The sequence below is a fragment of the Triticum aestivum genome, chromosome 5B, assembly GCF_018294505.1.
Source record: "Triticum aestivum cultivar Chinese Spring chromosome 5B, IWGSC CS RefSeq v2.1, whole genome shotgun sequence".
Classification (NCBI taxonomy): Eukaryota; Viridiplantae; Streptophyta; class Magnoliopsida; order Poales; family Poaceae; genus Triticum; species Triticum aestivum.
The window spans coordinates 534,960,672-534,968,093 of NC_057807.1; the positions used below are offsets into that span (position 1 = coordinate 534,960,672).

The 7,422-nt window shown below is 49.3% G+C and overlaps 1 pseudogene; it reads left to right on the forward strand.

The window, feature by feature from the left end:
* Positions 1-2,250: 2,250 nt before the first annotated feature.
* On the forward strand, positions 2,251-6,264 carry LOC123116794 (G-type lectin S-receptor-like serine/threonine-protein kinase At1g11330; annotated as a pseudogene).
* Positions 6,265-7,422: the final 1,158 nt, after the last annotated feature.

Consider the following 7,422-nt stretch of genomic DNA (forward strand, 5'->3'; position numbering starts at 1 on the left):
AAAATGGGCGAAAGCCTTTTTCGGTAACTTGCTCTTTTGGGTCCGATTGTACAAAACCTATCCCAAATCTAAGTATGCATTATACTATGTTGCTATGTTGATCCATGTAGTTGCATGGATTGTATGGATTTGAGCGGGGGGGTGGGGGGGGGTGGGGGGGGGGGGGTGTGATTTGTGGAGGACAGTTGTGCGGAGAAATGGAGAGTGATCGATCACCGTCCGACAAATTTGGCAATCATGATTGTACATGCTCTTACTGCGCTGAACCGAAGGAAAATTGTTCGAACCAAACGCCCCCAATGGCAACCTTGATGTTGTTTCGGATCCTTACGTGAAGTGCACATCAGCACATCTCAAACAGTGATCACATCTTTTACGAGTGTGTTTGAGGAGTAATGCTAAGAAAAGAACAGGTAAACTCTGACTTTCTCTTACAACTTTACATCCCAATGCTGCAGTAAAAAAAAAACTGCAACATTAAAGGGAGCAGACACAGAAGAAAAAGAAATCGAGCAGGTAACACCTGTGATCCACACTGAACAAGCGCAGTACTGCTTTACATGAGAAAGCTCTGGCTGGATCTTTGCAGGGGCTTTGAGCACGCTACAATGACGGAGAATGTGGACATGAATATATCCGTGAGGTCGCGGTAGTGAAAGGAAGCTAGCCGAAAAACGACCCCGAGCTGACCCAGGAGCGACCTAGGTTTCCTCCTCTCGCCCCCGCCGCCGCCGGCGGCCGCCTTCCCCTCTCACGCCTCCGGCCGCCGGCCACGCGCGCCGCGCTGCGCCCCGCCTCCCCCTCCCCTTCCCGGCCCGCCCCCTGCGTCGCCTTCCCGAGCGAGGCGACCGGGGGCCCTCTCCCCGCCTCCCAGTGCCCCCTCCCCTTCCCCTCCTCCCGCCGCCGCCGGCCTGCGCCACCGGGCCCTGCTCGCGTGGCGTTGGCGGCGGCGACGACCTTTCCTTCCCCGCGCAGTGCCATGGCTCGGGTGCTGGCGTCCCGCGGCGGTGCTCCTCGGCTGACAATGGTTCCGGCGGCGGCGGTTGCTCCTGGCGGCACGACTCCGGATGGTGGTCCGGCGTCTTGGTGGCGGCGACCGGCGGCGCGCGCAGTGGTGGTGCCTCCACTTGGCGGCGGGGCGGTCCGGTGGTGCTGGGTGGCCGGTGCCGCGACCGGCCCAGAGCTAGGCCCGTAGGGCCCCATCTGGGTCCTAGCGGGAAGGCTCCGGCGCGGCCTAGTCGCCCTCTGTGCGGCGAAGCAGAGGAGCGGCTTGGACAGGGGCGGCGACGCCAATGGCGTGCCGGCTGCAGCGCGAAGGCGGAAACTTTATGGGCTTTCGAGAGGCCGGCCGGGCCTGTGCGGCTACAGGCATGGTATGTTCGTGCTATTGCATCCGGTCAGCTACCGTCGTTGACGGTGGTGGTGGGGCCCTCCCGTGTTCCGACGGTGCTGCTGCCCTAGTCCCGGCTCCTCTTCTTCATTGTGCAGGCCATGCTTCGCGGTGCAGTGGTGAGACAGCGTGGGGAGCTTCATGACCGGGTTGGCGCAGGGTGGTGGTCGGTTTGGTGGCGAGATCCGGACTGCCTGAGGTGGAGGTTGGGATCGGGAGAAATCCGTGTTGGCTTGGCCGACACCGACGCGGTGGCGCCTGAGGGTGCCGTTGGACCTTCCTGGAGGACGTCAGGGCTACCCTTCTTCTCTCCTCGATGCGTACCGGGGGAAACACTTGGCAGTAGTGTCATCATCGTCGCGTCCCTTCTTGAAGGTGTTGATTGGTATCGGCGCTTCTGAGTCTCGGAGCTTGGTGGGCGACCTCCGGTGGACGCAGCGGTCGCGAGGCTTCTTCGTTTTTGTCGATCCGCCGTTTTCGGCATTTCTTTTTCTTGTATTTTCTCTTTCATTTCTTTTGGGCGTGATTGTGCTGCTTCCGCCCCAACACCTATCAATTGCTTCTCTCGGTTGGTTGCTTTGTATACAAAGCAGTGAACCCTTTTTCGGCAATATATCCGTGAATTTCATTACCTTGAAAAGGGAAATGGTGTAATGCTCCCAAATCAGCATAGTATCTTCCAAAGTCTTTGCATTTTTTAAGGTAATCTTTGCATTATTGTTGCTTGTATGACTAAGGCTATGTTTCTGGTCTAAACTCTCTTAGCAATCGTAATACTGCAATTATTGTTTCTGGTCTAAACTCTCTTAGCTCCCCCCCCCCCCCCCCCCCCCCCCCCCGCGATTCTTTTTGCAAAATCGATGGAGTGGTCAGCTCTTGAATGTCCGTCACTGTGCTGATCCTTGCATTCCTGCCCTTGCGTGCGTCCGACGACCGGCTTGTCCCCGGCAAGCCGCTCGTCCCCGGAGCCACCATCGTCTCCGACGGCGGTGACTTTGCCTTGGGCTTCTTCGCCCCGTCCAGCTCAGGTCCGGCCAACCTGCACCTTGGCATCTGGTACAACGGCGTCCCTGAGCTCACCGTGGTGTGGGTCGCCAACCGGGAAACACCGGTCACCAACAGCACAACACCCAAGCTCTCCCTCACCAACACATCCGACCTTGTTCTCTCCGACGGTAATGGCAGCGACCATATCGTCGTTTGGACGACCCGCGTGAAGGCTGCGTCGAGCTCCTCTTCCCCAACGGCCGTGCTTATGAACACCGGCAACCTCGTCGTCCGGTCGCCGAACGGCACCACGCTGTGGCAGAGCTTCGACCACCCGACCGACACGCTCCTCCCCGGCATGAAGATGGCGTTGAAGCACGGCACGCGTGACGGTGAGCGCCTAGTGTCTTGGAAGGGCGCCGGCAACCCCTCGCCGGGGAACTTCTCCTACGGCACCGACATGGACACGTTCCCGCAGGTATTCCTCTGGGAAGGCACGCGCCCGGTGTACCGCGGCCCCCCGTGGACGGGGTACCGGGTGAAGAGCGACTACCAGTACCAGACGAGCAGCACCAGCTCCATCATCATCTACCTGGCCGTCGTCAACGACGGTAACCAGAGCTACACGACCTTCACCGTCTCGGACGGCGCATGGCTCACCAGATGCGTGGTGACCTACACCGGCGAGCTCCAAATCCAGAGCTGGAACGCCAGCTCGTCAGCGTGGGCCGTCCTCGGGAAGTGGCCGCCGTACCCGTGCGTCAGCTACGGCTACTGCGGCCCGAACGGGTACTGCGATGAGACGGCCAGGCCTTTGCCGACGTGCAAGTGCCTCGATGGCTTCGTGCCGGCCAGCACGAGGGACTGGACCGGCGGCAGGTTCTCAGAGGGGTGCCGGCGAAAGGAGCCTCTGCGCGGGTGCACTGCCGGTGCCGGTGCCGGTTTCGTGTCCCTGCCGGGGATGAAGCCGGCGGACGGGTTCGTGCTCGTGGCCAACAGAACGCTGGAGGGGTGCGCGGCGGAGTGCGACCGCAACTGCTCCTGCGTGGCGTACGCGTACGCCAACCTGAGCAGTGCCACGTCCAGGGGAGACATGACGAGGTGCTTGGTGTGGGCCGGGGAGTTGGTTGACACCGGGAAGTTGGGCGCAAGCAGCCCCGCCAGCGACACGCTCTATCTCCGGCTCGCCCGATTGGATGTTGCAGCTGGTACCACCTGAATCTCTGCCAATTTCTTATAGGAGTACTATGATGCAACTGGTAGTTCTTTTTGCAGGCAATATATGCAATTAGTACTATGATGGAGCTGATCGGTGTTATGCTATATATATGCATGCTTACAGGTAAAAAAACGAAGCATAATGCAGTGAGGATTGCGTTGACAGCCATAGGAAGTAGTGTGGTGATAATCATGTGCATTTTTCTTGCATGGTTGAAATTCAGTGGTAAGTTAAATTTACGTTCGATAGGTCATCCATAACTGCACTTTGATTTATTGGAATTTGTCTGTTAACATTAATTGTAGCTTAGTCCATAAGACTAGCCACAATGGATAGTAACATAGACTAGTAACATGCCCATGTTACTAGTCTATGTTACTATCTCTATAGTGGAAAGTAACATATGTGTGGTAACACATAACACTTCATTTATTAGGCTATAGACACATGTTATCTTGATATGTGTGATGTTACTCATACTAGTAGTAACTAGCTATGTTACCACTTTCATCTTTTTCTTCATTTATATCATGCACATCATCTATTTAACCTAGATATGTGTGATGTTACTACCTATGTTACTCCCACTGTGGATAGTCTAAGGGCCTCATAACCCATGAAACAGAGCAAGTGAGTGTGCCTAACCTGAGTAATATTACTACACGCACAGATGATATGGTACCGGACTAACGGACTAGCCTATGTTGGATTCTGTGGTTGGATAGAATTCGTGGGAAGGGGCCCACCCAGTTGAATTCAAGGGGGTTGGAGAGTCTAGAAAGGAATATCCCATAATGATCCCATATGTCTAGAATTATCACGATTGACCCTTTATATGTCTTTTGAGCATGTAATTTCATCATCGTGGGGGACTATATAGTTGTGGCATCATCATACATATGCCTTATGACCTTTTCAAAATTACTAGTGTTTGATGTACCTCACCGTCGTACACGTGACCCACGAATATACAAATGCAGGACAATATAATTTAGCCACCTTGGTACACAAAATAGATGTGTCTTGTGGACGGAATTTTACTGTATATGCTGAGCATCACCACAATGTAAATTATAGCGTTTGCTTGGTGGCCGAAGTGTACCGTGGGCTTGCTCTGGTTATGTGAGTTTGCACTGGTACAATGGACAAAAACCGATTAGTTCAAGTGACCAACTGGAGCCCTTCATATTTTCCTGTGCCTACAATCTTATACTCATCTGACAAGAAATGTTATACAACTGTGGGAGCAGGCAAGAACAGGAACCAGGGAAAACACAAGAAGGCACCATTCGATAGTTCCAGTGACCTTGAGTTTCCCTTTGTAAGATTTGAGGAAATTGCTCAGGCTACACAAAATTTCTCCGAAACATGTATGATTGGACAAGGAGGCTTTGGCAAAGTTTATAAGATAATTTGTTCAACATAGTTTCCTCTTATTCCTGCCAAAGTTGGTCGCCTAGTTGATTTATTCATATCATGAGCTGACAATTATGCAGGGAACACTAGGTGGTCAACAAGTTGCTGTCAAAAGGCTAAGTAGGGATTCTCAACAAGGGACAATTGAGTTCACAAATGAAGTAATACTTATTGCCAAATTACAACACCGTAATTTGGTTCGACTACTGGGATGTTGTGGCGAGGGAGATGAGAAGTTATTGATTTATGAGTACTTGCCTAATAAAAGCTTGGATGCCACACTTTTCGGTATATCTAGAAACACACTACAATATCATCACACAACTCAATAGTTTTTTTTTATAATATTTCTATTTTTCTTTAGATGATTCAAGAAAGCGGTTGCTTGATTGGGAAACACGGTTTAATATAATCAAAGGTGTCGGAAGAAGGCTTGTTTATCTCCACCAAGATTCAAGACTGACAATAATTCATAGAGATCTCAAAGCTGGAAATGTTTTGCTAGATGGAGATATGAAACCCAAGATAGCAGATTTTGGTATGGCGAGGCTCTTTGGCGATAACCAGGAAAATGCAAACACCCAACGTGTTGTTGGAACATAGTAAGTAGCTATACAGTTAGTAGGTTGTTTTAACTTGTGATTATACTCAAATTCAATTCCAGTAACTCTTGCAAGAATATATAATCAAGCAGTGGCTACATGGCTCCTGAGTATGCAATGGAAGGTGTCTTCTCTACCAAGTCTGACGTCTATAGCTTCGGTGTGTTAGTACTAGAGATTGTAACCAGCATAAAGAGAAGCTCTATCATTCACACCATGGGCTTTTCTAGTCTTATAGACTATGTGAGTACATACATACTTCCTCTATAGTTCTAAACTGAGAAAATTATGCCCAGTTTTTGAAAGGAAAAGGTTCTGCAACTAAAATAATGGTTTCTGTTGTTTCAGTCGTGGAATATGTGGAAGGAAGGGAAGACAAAGGATATGGCCGATTCATCTATCACCGATACGTGTTCACTACACGAAGTCTTTCTTTGCATCCATATAGCACTATTGTGCGTTCAGGAAAACCCAGATGATAGGCCACTGATGTCATCAATTATGACCGCCCTAGAGACGGAAGTACCACACTTCCAAATCCCAATTGCCCTGCCTACCTTGTGCGCCGGGAAACCGAATTAGAGCACTTTAGGAACAATATTCAGAACTCAGTCAATTCTTTAACTCTTACGGAAATAGTGGGCCGATGAAGTTATTTATTATTTCTATGCTTTAGTTATACAACAGAAAGTCTCTCCACCAATATGTGGGCTATCGACTAATGGTGGAGGGAAGTTACACTCCCACCCCACTCAGTTTTGATCTGTGTCTTGTATTTAATCAAATTACATATGTGGGTATGACTTTTGGATATTGAATGTGTGTGTGAGCAGAAAGCATGTAGGTCGTGGTCGGCATTTACTCTCTCAAAGAATAAAAGCCTTGCCTAACAAAATGGCCATGCATCATTCTTTGTTCCGAAGTCATCTTATTGGCCTTGTTTTCAATCGCAAATTTCAAGAATACGACCCATCATCCTAGATTAATCAATTACAAAGCAATGTATTGTGCATTTTTTGAAAATGTGTGAAATTTAAATGTAGCATTATGAGTCATAACATGATCCCACAAAATAGGGAAAACTGATCAAATGCAGCAAATGATGGATTTTCCGGAGAATACATTACTTATTTTTCTTGATTGGAGCTAACAATATACTCCCCCCGCAAAGAAATATAATAAACGCTCTTATATTTCTTTACAGAGGGAATACATAATTATTTAAACATAATATTTTAACATATAGACCTTATTTGAGGTGTGTGCGTTTTGGGAATAGTTTCCAATAAATAACTATAAACTCATTTAATACCTAAATTACAACAAACAATTTCAAAATATAGCTCTCAGGCTCCCGCACTTGGCTCACCGGGCCCGGTTATAGTTCCTGAAGCCCAGCCTCTCTCCCATTGATCCATCTATTTTTAGCCCGCTCCCATGACATTAGATAGGCGAGGCCCAATAAGGCCTTGTTCGGTTATAGGGGATCGGTTCCACTACAGGAACTAATCCCATGATATTAGACATGCACCAGGTTGCATGTCCTGCACCTCCCAAGCTGTGCTTGCTCAACATGTCAAGATAGGACTGGCATCTTAACAAAGGAAGAGATACACAGTTCAATGTAATGAATCATTTATCTAAAGTATATGAAAGACACTTCTTTTAACTAATACTAAGAGAAACAACATAAATCTCTATTGAAGATGTTGCTGGGACAGGAAATTCTTCAGAAAATATAAGTTCATCGCTTGTTACTCCGGCGTTGGTATCTAGCACGAGAGGGGGTGGGGGCTCAGTCGCTTCTG